Consider the following 11,613-nt stretch of genomic DNA (forward strand, 5'->3'; position numbering starts at 1 on the left):
ATATTTTATTATTATATAATACATTATTAACATATTAAATATTGGTATTTAATATGTTACTATATTATTATATAAGATATTTTATTTATTATCTTTTTATATTATTTAACAAATATTACTAATATATTAAATTAACTATAATATAGTATAGTATAATATAATAAGCATGTTGATAATAACTCTATAATAATTATATTTAATATATTATGTTAGATATTATATTAACACATTCTCAAAATCAAACCTGAAACACCAAACTTAAAACACTTAAAAGGTGTTTTGAAATAAGTGTTTTATTTTTTGTTTGAGGATGATTTAGCTCAAAAAACACCATGGTTTTCAAACACATGATGTTTTAATTTTGGCAAAAACATCATGAAAATAAATAAAACACAATGGTATCCAAACGGAGCCTAAGTTGTTTGTTTTTGTATAATATCTCAACAATCAGATATATGTATGCTTGAAACTTTTGTTATTATATTGTTTGCAACAGAAAATTTTGATAATTTGCTAACTTAACAAGCAACATTACATGCATGAATTTTTTTTATGATATAATGTATTTGATTGGCTTTTATGTGCTGTCGACAATGTTTTATTGTATATTGATATCTAGGTAAAATATTTATGCGCATGTACTTATATTTTAGATGCCATATTTGAAAACATGAACTGAAATCTCAAAGTTATGCTGCTGTGTTGTCGAATAGCATGAACTAAATTCTATAATTAAGATCACAATCAGTCTCAAAATTGCATGAGCATAATATACTATTTTAATGTTTGTTGATGATTTGTGGTTCTAGTAACTGCTTTATCTGCTCTTGGAATTACACCATATCAAAAAGAGGTTTAAGAAAGGAAGAAGGCTAAGCAAAATTCCCATACCCGACTACTTAAGGTTTGATTCCACATGCATTATATTTGCTAATGTTATGATGAAATGATAGTTCGAAATATCTCTCGTTATTAATTTTCTTCCCCTTCTCTTTCTGAGGGCTCATCTTCCATGATTCTAGCCTGACCGTTTCTCAAATTCTTCATTTGGGGATGGGAAAATCTGACATGAACCTTACTCATGTACTACACAAACTACTTATTATCTTCTAAAGGCTACTCCCAAGAATTTGAAAAAATATTGTTAGGGGGTTTCAAAGGTTTTGCTTTTTATATCCAGAAGATTGCCAAACATATAATTTGAATAATTATGCAAGTGCTTTGTTATTGTTCCTTTTCGTGTATTTCTTCTACTTTTACGTTCATGATCCGTTGACTTATCCCTTGCCCTTGTGTGCATTTATTACGTGTCGATAACATGTATGTGTGCTTCTCATTTTCAGAATGAAGTCAGCTCAAGCTATTGAAAAGGAAAAGAAAAGGACATGGACACCACAAGAGGATATATAATTGATTGACGCCTTACTTGACCTCACCAATAGTGGTACTTATAAGTTATAAGGCAGAGAAGGGATTCAAACTCGGGTGGAGTCTCAAGCTAGAAGAGGTGTTGGGTCAACAATGCCCGGCATCTAACATTCAAGCAAAACCCCACATCGATTTACGGTACTGTAAAATGCTTGGGAGGGAGTTTGCAGTTGTCCATGATATGCTTGCTGGGACATCAACTAGTGGATTTGGAATGGAACCAAATACCGGGATGCTTGTTGCTTCTGATGACGTTTGGGATACATATTTAAAGGTTTGACAGCATGTGTAGTTGCCATACTGCAAGCTATATATTCAGCTTCTTGCGTATATCTAGCAACACACTTTTGTTTCTTGCTACTCCAAGAAACAGCTCCTCCTCCAAAGATAAATAAGTGTCCCGAAGTGGACTTTCCATCATCTTTATCACCTCCGAAATCAGCATCGGAATAACCGAGGAGTTCAAGCGAATCAGCTTGATAAACTAATCTATGAGTCAATGTACCTCTGATATACTTCATAATCCTTTTAACAGCTTCCCAATGTGCTGGTCCTGGATTACTTTGATATCTATTGACTAGACTCACAGCATAAGCTATATCAGGTCTGGTGCACAACATTGCATACATCAAGCTTCCAATTGCTTGAGCATAAGGAACATCTAATGGTTTCTGCCTCTCTCCAGGGCTTTGCTCTTTACATAATCTCTTTCCCATAACCAACGGAGTTGGTGCCAGATTGGAAGTCTCCATTCCAAACCTTTTAAGAACTGATCTTAAATATTTTTCTTGGTTTAAACTTAGCATTCTAGACTTTCTATCTCGAATTATTTGAATTCTAAGAATATATGATGCATCTCCTATGTCTTTCATCTCAAATTTTTCGCTGAGATCTGCTTTGATTTTATTCAACATTTCCATGTCATTTCCAGCGAGCAATATATCATCCACATATAATGATAATATAGTAAACTTGCTCCCACTTTTCAATACATATACACAATTATCTAATTTATTTTGAATAAAACCAAGTTTAGTGACCGCATCATGAAATTTGAGATACCATTGTCTAGAAGACTGTTTTAAACCATATAGAGATTTCATTAATTTGTAAACTTTATGTTCCTGTTCTTTCACCTGAAAACCTTCAGGTTGTTACATATATATTGCTTCCTTCAACTCTCCGTTAAGGAATGCAGTTTTAACATTCATTTGGAATAACTCCAAATCAAGATATGCAACAATAACCAAAATAATTCTAATGGATGCAAATTTAGCTACAGGAGAATATGTCTCCTGAAAATATATTCCTGCCTTCTGGTTATAACCTTTGGCAACTAACCGTGCTTTGAATTTATCAATAGATCCATCAACACGATATTTCTTTTTGAGCACCCATTTGCATCCTATGGCTTTTCTATTTTCTGGTAGATCACATAACTCCCATACCTTGTTCTTTTCTATGGAATCAAGTTCTTCTCTCATAGATTCTAACCATAAAGCTGATTCATGCGATTTCATCGCATTAGAAAAGGTTAAGGGATCTTATTCTTCTATATTTGTATCTACCGAAAAACAGGATGACTCACATGAATACAAATAGTAATCATCCATCCATGAAGGTTGTGTTCTTGGCCTTTTGTTGCCTACAACCGGTTGATTAGGTACATTATTTTCCATAGGTATTTTATCATTTTCAAGGTTAGGTTCATTCACAATATTAGGGTCATTAGTGGGAAAAACACTGTAATAATCATCATCTATTACAGTTAGAGGTTCTGTTTCCTCTTGAACTTGTTCCTCTTCCTCTAGATTCTCTAGAAATGTAGCATCTCTGCTTTCAATGACTCCTTTTTCTTTATTGTAGAACTTATAACATTTTAACTTTTCTAAATACCCTATGAATCTACACTTTATTGTTTTAAAATCCAACTTATCTCTAAGTTGACATGGAATGAGAACATGGGCTATAGATCCCCACTTCCTGAGATGACTCAAATTAGGTTTCCTCCCATTCCATAATTCATAAGGTGTAGATACAACTGATTTGGTGGGAATTCTATTTAAAATGTAGTTTGCAGTTAACAATGCTTCTCCCCAAAAGTTTTTAGAGAGACCAGAATGAGACAACATACATCTAACTACATTTAATAATGTTCTGTTCTTTCTTTCAGCAACACCATTCTGTTGTGGCGTATACGGCATTGTCGTATGCCTTTTAATTCCATGCTGAATACAATAACTTTCAAATTCTTTAGAATTATATTCTCCACCTCTATCAGTTCTCAGAGTTTTGATTTTCAATCCAAGTTGGTTTTCAACTTCTGTCTTATATCTCTTAAAGCAGTCAAAAGCTTCTAATTTTCTGGATATAAGATAGACGTGTGTAAACTTAGAATAATCATCTATAAAAGTAATAAAATATTCTTTATTTATGAGTTTTGATACTTAGGGGACCACAAATATCCGAGTGTATCAACCCTAAAAGTTCATTGGCTCTATGTCCGCCAATAAAGGTTTTCTAGTCATTTTACCAGTTAAACAATGTTCACATGGTGACAATTGAACATTAGATGGTGCAGGAAGCAAGTTCATTCTGATAATTTCTTTCATTTTTGAAATACTAGCATGTCTTAGTCTAGAATGCCACAATTCAGATTCAAAAATATAACAAGACAAGTAGTTCAAATTCGAAATTTTATTATCAGAATTATTACAAACTACTGGAAGAATGCATAATTCATGCTCGGGTACATATTTACCTATAGCATACACTTTATTATTCTTGCCTATAGAAACCCTGTTATTATAGAACCTCACTTCCAGTCCTTTTTTCATCAAGCTGGGAACAGAGATCAGATTGCGTCTAATTCCTGGCGTATTGAACACATCTTTGAGGACAAGAATGCTGTCCCCAAGATCCAATCTATACGAACCAATACCTTCTACATCGAGATAGGTATTATTTCCCATATAGATTCTCTGTTCTCTTTTTTTCAGCTCGGTGAATTCTACGACTCCATTCTTATCCTTTGCGATATGCCTAGTCGCACCGGAGTCGATCTAACCACTGATATCCGTCATCACAGTATTACATTCCGTCACACCGACGAATTCTCTTTTGCTAGTACCCCATTGTTCTGGATGTTTATAGCCTCCCTTATTCTCCTGCTTTTCACCTTGTGGGCAATTGGGTTTGAAATGCCCGAACTTTCCACAATTGTAGTAGGCTCCGCGGGATACTTTCTTTCTCTTGAACTGCTACGATTTCGGTCCTCGTGGTTGTGGTTTACTAGAATCAAGATTTTTATAGCTTCCAGCATTATGCCTCTGGTGGACATAATTCAGCTCTTGCTGCACCATATTCAGTTCTGGTTCTTTCCTACTGGCTATTAAGTCATGTTTTATCGCTAGGTGCATAGGAAGATCAGTGACAGACTTAATGGCATGATTCATTCTTAAAGTGGTGGTAGCCACGGCAAGTGAAGGGGGAAGACTATTCAAAATGGTTGCCACTTGCATTCTTTCCGGGATTTCGGTCCGAGCAGTGGATAAGTCCTTAGCCATGACAATCATTTTATTTATATGCTCTACGACATTGTCTCCCTCTTGCATACGACAAGAATTATACTTATGCAAGAGTAGTTGGATGTTAACTTCAGAAGCAGTGTCATATTTTTCTTTTATTGCATTCCACATGTCCATGGAAGTTTTATAAGTTTCAAAAACTTTGATTAAATTATCTTCCATGAACATGAGCATAAGACTTTTCGCCTTTTTGTCTTTTCGACTTTCACTGTTCAAACCATTTCTTTTCTTCAAGTGTAGATTTATCAGTAAGGGTTGGAGCAGTGGTTTTGATTATATCATCAATATTGTCATGAATAAGAGCATACCCTATTTTTCTATGCCACATATCATAATTACTGCCATTGAATTTGTCAATTTTTCCTAGTTCTGATAGAATGAGTTTACTAGCCATTCGGTAGAGAACTAAAACTAAATTCAATTTAAATTTGTATAAGGTTGATATTTTGACAAATACACAAAAAAATAGATAAATAAATAAATAGATTAAAATGAGCCTGATTTTTGCGAGCTGATGAAAGAGGCTCCAATTTGAGCTAGTTTGTCACTTAGCGCTGTTGACCGAAGAATCTGTTGTCGAAGCTTTGACGTCTTGAGAGCAAGTCACCTTCTTCAAATGCTGAGGCAGTGGGACCCGTGGGCTTTAATCTTGAATTTGAACAGGTAGATCACGAGTAGGCCTTGAAGATGATCAAGTGGGTAGTACACGTGCTAGGAGTAGGTTATGACACGTGATAGGAGTAGGGTCATAAGACTAGGAACAAGTCTAAGTCCGGCTTGGTTGTAGATTGGATGTAGGACCGAAAAACAAAAGGGTGTAGTCTCAACAAATTAAAAAAAAGAGATGTGACAAGACTTGAGGAGGCTAGCTGTAAAGAGTTGGCTATCAGCTTTAAGGCAAAAAAAAATTCGTTGGCAGACCTCAACAAAGGGAATCTCTTCTTCAAAAAAAGTACAGTGACTTTGAACTTTGAGACAAGGCTACGACCAAAGGATTATGAATGCTTCCTTTCCTTCTTCTTCTTCTTCAACAGAGTGCTTCTTCTTCAATAGAGTGCTTCTTCTTCAGGAACTAGAAAAATGGAGAGAGTGATTGTTTTTTTTTAAATCAGATCACAGAGTCGTTGTTGCAGCAGCAGTCGAGCGATTGTAGCAGTCGTCGTCGCAGTAGAATCGTCGAGCTCTGATACCAGTGAATGAAACACAGAGAAGAAGAAAGATGATATCTTTGAGGGGGGCTCCGGTAATGGGTAAAGGGCTTGATTTTTCTTTTTCGTTGTGTTTTCTCAAGTAGATTACTCCTCTATTTATAGGCCGAAATCCCATCATCTCCACCCCCCTCAAACTGCCTCTGAGAGAAAATCTCTCAACAAACCCCAATTCACATTCTCCACGATTCTCTCTACTGAGAAACCGTTGTTGATTTGGTCATCCATGACCGAGTCAAGCTAACATCAGCCTCTATCACATGTGGCTCATGTAAGAAGAGGAGGATCAAGAAGGGTGATGGAAATGAAGAGTTGGAAAGCGCCGCTACTATTATTGGCCATAGCATTGAGAAGTCGGCCATACAACTTTCTTCAAGAGTTTCTAAGTTATCGAAGAAGAGGACGGATGTTGTTAAAGAAGTCATGAAGATGACTTCCTGACTGATGAAGCAAAAGTTATAGTTTGTGGGAAGCTTGTAGTGAAGGAAGAGTGGGTTGAGCTTTTTTTAAGTTTGCCAATAGTGAAGATGAGGGGAATTTTTGCGCTGCAGGTACTGGATGATCAATGTAGGTAATTGTGTTATTGATACTAGAGTTTGAAACTCCTTTTGGGAATATTTTAGTTTTCATATTGGATTTGGTAATTATGACATTCTTCATGATTCATTATTTGCTAAAAACATGAATTATGACATTCTTTGCGTAAATAATATAATTTCCGTTTGTGTTTCAGAGGGTAGATTGAAAATTAAAGGTTGAGTGATTCAGAAGACTAGAAGGTAAGCTTGTGAGTGATAATTTTTATTATTTCTATTATTTTGCATTCATTATTAAGCATAATATCTTGGTAATTATAGTTTTGTGGATTTTACTATTACTGATCATTACCTGCTTGTGTGAACTTATATTTTCTATTAATTAGGGTAATGATAAGTTGAAATGGTATAACTAATTATAGCTTGCCTTGGATTTTCCTTGATGAGTTTATGTCATAAAGATTTCATTTTTATTTCTCTTTACCTGATTGTTTTACGCTTCAAATGGGTATATGTATAGAATTTTCAATGGAGAAGTAACAATATTTTATGGTTTCATGTACGGGAATGTTGACGTCAGGGTTTAGTGATGATATAGATTTGCCAAGTCTTGTTGCCAAATGGAGCAGCTTCATGCTAAATGATTCAATTGAAAAGTAACAATACTTCATGGTTTCATGTGGGAGAATGTCGATGTCAGAGTTTAGTGATGATATAGTTTTGCCAGGTCTTGATGCCAAAATAGAGCAGCTTTATGCTAAATGATGGACACAAGGACATACTTTTTTTATTTCTATGTTGAATATTGTAAGATATATTTTTAATACTCTCTCAGGTGTAACTCGGATTATGTGGATGTTTTGATTAGATGCAAGGTTCTTGAAACAAGTTATATTGTTGCTTCCTCAAAAAGTTGTTATATTGTTATAGTTTAGTGATGATATAGTTTTGCCAAGTCTTGATGCCAAAATAGAGCAGTTTTATGCTAAATGATGGACATGTACAAGGACATACTTTTTTTATTTCTATGTTGAATATTGTAAGATATATTTTTAATACTCTCTCAGGTGTAACTCAGATTATGTAGATGTTTTGATTGGGTGCAAGGCTCTTGAAACAAGTTGTTATATTGTTGCTTCCTCAAAAAGTTGTTATATTGTTATCTTGTTGGTTGTTTCTTTATTTTCTAGTTGATTAACCTTTTTATCATGTGTATTGAGGTTCTTGGAAGAAGAAACTACTTATTATTTATTGTTTCTCTATTACAACAATATTTTGAATTACGAATAGGCGATGTGATGAATATATGTGATATGTCATGCTCAAAAGGTTGTGTTAGTTCACAAAAAAATTATAATTATAAGTGCTATTGCAATTTTAAAAAAGGTAAATACAATTCATGTTAATCCCAGTTTCAGAACAATATTTGTTAGTCCCAATTTCAGACTAACCAAACATGAGAGTGGGATTTTGAGCATCATAATCCCAAGGATATTGAACATGGAACCAAACATAGTATTGAGACTTTTAATCCCAATCCCACCTAATCATAGTCTCAATTTAACACCTTGTCCCATTAGGAGCCAAATGGTACCTAAGGGTTGAGCTTATACATGGTAGACAATGGTACCACAATCTACACAATATACTTCTTAATTAGCTTTACCATGTTTTACCACATCTTTCTTGAACTTTGGGCATTAAACAATACTTTCTTCTTCTTCCTAATTGAGTTCAAGAAAACTTTGGAAAAATATGAGGCAACTCATCCTTGTTTACCCCTTTTGTAGACCGTATAAGTTAAAATGCAAGATCTAGTCAACACGATATGGTGCTCATGTTTGGTACATAGTAGCCATGCAAATCCTAACCCTAGCTAATCACATACAAGAGGCAAACAAATAATAAATATATGAGAACGGATGAAGAAGCAACAACTAGGAATTTCTTCAGGATTGAAAGCATTATAAGTTCATGAGAAGGGAGGAACCCTAAAAATAGACAATTACCTCCACCTTTCCAAAATTATCCCACTTCTATGCAAACTTTTTATCCCCACCTCCAAAAATTATTCCATTCTTAACTCTGGGACAATTCCAGGAAAGTGGGATAATTTTGAAGCATTAACTTATTAAATATCTAATATATGTTAATTATATTATAATATATAATACATCTTAATTAAATTATACTATAAAATTATACTATAACATAAGATAGTAGAAAATTATATAATATTATCTAATATAACATTATTATATATCATTATTACATATTAGTTAATAGTATTTCATATATTATATATTACTATTATATTATTATAATATTACTTTATATTATTTAATATATATTCTGTTAGTTAGAATAAAAATATTATTGTAACATTTTACGATATAAAATATTATATTATAATTTAGTGTTTATATTTAATATAATAATAAATTATTATATTATAATATAATTTAATATGATAATATATTCTATTATATAGAATATTTAATTTATATAGTAATTTACTATTTCCTATTACACTTTATTATATTAACCAATAGTCTTAAATATATTGTCAATATTGTAGCAGTTATAGTATTAAATAATGTTATAGCCTGCAAATAACTGAGTGTTAATCTTTTTTGAGTTGTCAACACACATCCCACTCTATGCCAGATCAGACAAGATCAGAGCTCAGACAACTCGAACCACTACTACAGCCGACTTAAGCCGACAACTTGCATGGCTGACTCGGAAAGCGGTCGCTTGTCGTCTCACTCGCTAGAACTGAGTTAAGAGGCGGGGTCCTCAAACTCCACACAAACAGTGCCCCTCCTCATCGCCGTGTGTCCGACGAGTCCGCATTGCTCATCACTCACACAACCCCCTCGATACTCCTCACTCCAATCAAGGATGACTCACCCAACTTAGCAGGCCGACCCTGTGAAGACATCTGTCGGCAGTACAGATGCCTGCCTAGCTAGACTCGGCCACAGTTACCTCTTCATACTTCTCCGATCTACTATAAAAAGTTGCATGAGGTAACTTCTTTTGCTATCATGCAACTTTGAACGATTCCTATCAACATTTCTCTTATATTTTCCCACTCAAGTTCAAATGTTGGCTTGATCATTTGAGGAACAACTAGAGAACCCAACTTCTGTCTCTCATGAGCTCTTCATGTGCAGGGAAGAACAACGATTTATAGAGCCAGTCATCTGAAAGAGTTTGATGACCCTAACTGCTTTAATCCACAACGAAACCTCATGTTTGATAACTGGCATCAATAAATAATATTTTATTGCTAAAATAAAAATAGTAATAATCTACTATACATTAAAGTATGATATTATATATAAAATTATAACATAATGTACTAATTAATAATATTGGACATATTAGTAGTATATTACGATTATTATAAATATTATATTTTAATAAGGACCATGTCATTAATTATCCCATTTAAATTATAGTAAGTCATAAAATATAATATTATATTTTTAATAATAATATTTTATTAAATAAAACATAATATTATAATATTTATATTTAATATTAAATTAGATATTATATAATTGAAATATTATATTAAATATATTGTTCCTATATTATATATTATTATATTATTATAATAAAATATAATATATTAGTTAATAGCATTAAACATAGTTATAATTAATTAGTAATTATAATATAACATATTATATTTTAGTATAAAGTAAAATAATGTATTATATTATAATTACATACTGAATAATATACTACAATAAATTGGATAAAGTAATTTATAGTTAATCCATAAATAAATATTATATTTTAATAATTTACCACATCATCAATTATTCCACGTGAATTGTCAAATCAAAGCTTCAAATTACCTTATTATCCCAACTTGTCCTACGTTTTACCCTACTCAAAATATCCTATATATAAAGGGATAAAATTGTTCCCTTTAGAATAATTATCTGACTTGACCCAACTTGTCCCAACCAATAACCCACCCTTTGCTACGGAGAATTTTTATAGAGCAAACAATGCTATAAATATCTATTTTTATAAAATTCTTAATTATGCCTTCAATGTTAGAATATAAAATTATCTCTCAATTTTTACCATAACTTCTAAATTTTGCTACACTAAAATGAAATTTATTATGATATGACACATATTTAAATCAAATTTAAGAAATATGTATATATATCTTTGTCAAGTTTTCAAAACTTATGAAAAAAATCGATATGTATAGATACGTCAGAGTTTAGAATGACGACAAAATTACTAGATTGGTATCTTTTGTTGACCCTATGTGATAAATTGGTATATTTTCTTGCTCCAGCAATAATTTGGTGCACTATGTAGACTACGATGACAATGAGCCTATATTTTTGCGGGAGCCAAAATTCTGGCCAAATTGAGTCACGTGATCCTCATGTGCCGTCGACGTGGCTACCAACGTGGCTGTAATTAAGATCATTCAAATTACTGAAAGAAGGGCTTTCTCACATTAGAGCTAAAAATTAGGGTTCAATTGGAAACTTTTGGCTCTTCTTCCTCACAATGTTAAATTGACAACTAAAATTGGAGATAGATTCTTTATTGTCAGGCTCTTGTTCAAGGCTAGTTTCAAGCATGAGCATGTGAAGAAGCAAACAAGGGCTCCATGCGATGAAAAAGCCTAATTTACACAAATCGACCATATTAAGTAAAATCAAGGTTTTGAGCTCATTAGATAACACTAATCGTCCATATTAAACATCTACTTCCTCAAATTATTTTTTAAAATTTTGAATTTTGAACTTACCTTTTAGAAGATTCATCCTCTCCCTCACATGAATAGAGGTAGAGGGAAAATAGAGAATG

The 11,613-nt window shown here is 32.9% G+C and overlaps 1 long non-coding RNA gene across 1 annotated transcript; it reads left to right on the top strand.

The window, feature by feature from the left end:
• On the top strand, positions 6,066-7,650 carry LOC109843476. Its single transcript, XR_002247695.1, has 3 exons — positions 6,066-6,790; positions 6,957-7,002; positions 7,340-7,650. It is a non-coding gene; the product is annotated as an uncharacterized LOC109843476 (long non-coding RNA).

This window comes from Asparagus officinalis, chromosome 5 (genome assembly GCF_001876935.1).
Source record: "Asparagus officinalis chromosome 5, Aspof.V1, whole genome shotgun sequence".
In the NCBI taxonomy this organism is placed as follows: Eukaryota; Viridiplantae; Streptophyta; class Magnoliopsida; order Asparagales; family Asparagaceae; genus Asparagus; species Asparagus officinalis.